Below are 2,500 nucleotides of genomic sequence, written 5' to 3' on the forward strand. Positions count from 1 at the left end.
ATCGTGCTTGACTAATCTATTGGAATTTTTTGAGGGAGTAACTGGTAGAATAGATGGGGGAGAGCCAGTAGATGTGGTGTACCTGGACTTCCAAAAGGCCTTCGATAAGGTCCCACATAAAAGATTAGCATGGAAAATTGAGGCTCATGGGATAAAGGGGAAAGTTTTGGCGTGGATAGGGAACTGGCTGTCAGATAGAAAACAGAGAGTTGGAATAAACGGCTCATTTTCTGAATGGCAGGCAGTAACAAGTGGGGTACCACAGGGATCTGTCCTGGGCCCCCAGCTGTTCACAATTTACATTAATGACCTGGATCAGGGAGTCGGATGCAGCATTTCCAAATTTGCAGACGACACTAAACTAGGAGGTGGGGTGGGCTCAGAGGAAGAGACCAGGAAGCTCCAGAGCGATTTGGACAGACTGGGCGATTGGGCGGATAAATGGCAGATGCACTATAATGTGGACAAGTGCGAAGTTATCCACCTTGGGTGCAGGAACGGGAGGGCAAATTATTATTTAAATGGCAATAGATTGGGAGAGGGGGAAGTACAGAGAGACCTGGGTGTTCTTGTACACCAGTCACTGAAGGCGAGCATGCAGGTGCAACAGGCGGTCAAGAAGGCAAACGGTATGCTGGCCTTCATAGCAAAAGGGTTAGAATACAGGAACAGGGATACCTTGCTGCAGCTGTACAGGGCACTGGTGAGACCACACCTCGAGTACTGTGTACAGTTTTGGTCGCCTCATCTGAGGAAGGATGTTCTTGCCATGGAGGGGGTGCAGCGGCGATTCACCAGGCTGATACCAGGAATGGCGGGAATGACCTATGAGGAGAGACTATGTAGTTTAGGGATGTACACACTGGAGTTTAGAAGATTGAGAGGGGACCTCATAGAAGTGTATAAAATTCTGACAGGTCTAGACAGACTGGATGCAGAAGGAATGTTTCCCTTGGCGGGTGAGAACAGAACTAGAGGACATAATTTAAGGATAAGGGCTAAACCATTTAGGACAGAGATGAGGGGGAATTTCTTCACTCAGAGAGTGGTGAACCTGTGGAACTCATTGCCACAGAGGGCAGTGTACGCCAGCTCATTAAATATATTTAAGAGGGAATTAGATATATTTCTACGGGCAAAAGGGGTTAAGGGTTACGGAGAGAAGGCGGGGACGGGATACTGAATTAAAGGATCAGCCATGATCTCATTAAATGGCGGAGCAGGCACGAAGGGCCGAATGGCCTACTCCTGCTCCTATCTTCTATGTATCTATGTATCTATGAGAGCTTGTTAGCAGCCAGCAGCAAGCAAGCCAGCAGCAGCAGCAGCAGCCAAGTTGAACGTTCGAGAGAATGTACCTGCCCGTCCACACGGATTTCTACCCCCCACAGTGGGGTGTTTTCACGCGGTCGGCTTGTACCCCACTCAGTTCGTTTTTCTGGCCTTGTTGTCTACTGTCATGTTTGTTTGTCTTGTCTGTCTGCCTGTCACTCTCTCTCTTCTCCCGGCAATCGGTGGCAGCAGAGACCCTGCCTCTGTTGGCCGTGGTGCGTGTCGGACGGTGGGCTCAGGCGTTTGACCCCGATGCGTGTCGCCTCGCGAGCGCCCTGACAACAAAATCTCGGTGAAACCCTTGTCATTTGATGATCGACTGATACACACCTCCGGGCTGTGCCAAGGATGGGGCTTCTACCAACCCTCTATGCGTGGGCATAGAGGGAGAGAAGCGTTGGGCGGTCCGGGCTTGGGACCCTCCGGGGAACAAAACACCAAGCCTTAAAAAAAACGCACAACTCTTAGCGGTGGATCACTCGGCTCGTGCGTCGATGAAGAACGCAGCTAGCTGCGAGAATTAATGTGAATTGCAGGACACATTGATCATCGACACTTTGAACGCACTTTGCGGCCCCGGGTTCGTCCCGGGGCTACGCCTGTCTGAGGGTCGCTTGACCATCAATCGCACTTGCCTTGCCATCGTGTGAGGTGAGAGCGCGGCTGGGGTGTCGCAGAGGCCTAGTCCTCTTTGTCCCCCTAAGTGCAGACCTAGAGTTTCTCCTCCCAATGGAGAGTTTGACCCGTGCCGTTTGGGAATGTTATGTTCGGCGTCTCCTCAGGGAACGTCGGCACCGCTTAGAGGCCAGCTTTTTCCAGCACGGCTGTCGTTGGGTTGCAAAAACGATTGACCGCGTCGGTGTTGGGACTGTTGAGCCTCGCCCTAGGCAGGGTTGTCTCTCTGAGTGTTGGATAGAGAGAGAGAGAGAGCATACAGAGAGAAGACGTTGGCAGTTCAAGAGGTGAGGTCGTCGTCTTTGGCTGCAGTTTTGTTGGTTTGGAGCGGGGAACAGCTTGATGTAGTGACGCGGGCCCCTTGATGTGCTGTGTGCTGGCTTTTTTGCGTGCGTTTGGTAGGTGGCAGTTTGCTAAGATAACCCTTGCGGTGCTCCTTTGTGTTGCGCTGGACCCTGATGTCCTTCCACACATTTGACCCGTTTTGGCTCTA

At 51.7% G+C, this 2,500-nt stretch overlaps 1 non-coding gene across 1 annotated transcript; it reads left to right on the plus strand.

The window, feature by feature from the left end:
• Positions 1–1,791: 1,791 nt before the first annotated feature.
• LOC147087005 (5.8S ribosomal RNA) lies at positions 1,792–1,945 on the plus strand. Its single transcript, XR_015075680.1, has one exon. It is a non-coding gene; the product is annotated as a 5.8S ribosomal RNA (ribosomal RNA).
• Positions 1,946–2,500: the final 555 nt, after the last annotated feature.

Source organism: Somniosus microcephalus, unplaced genomic scaffold, assembly GCF_052327205.1.
Source record: "Somniosus microcephalus isolate GS21.2 unplaced genomic scaffold, FLI_Smic_1.0 unresolved_chr6, whole genome shotgun sequence".
NCBI classification, from domain to species: domain Eukaryota; kingdom Metazoa; phylum Chordata; class Chondrichthyes; order Squaliformes; family Somniosidae; genus Somniosus; species Somniosus microcephalus.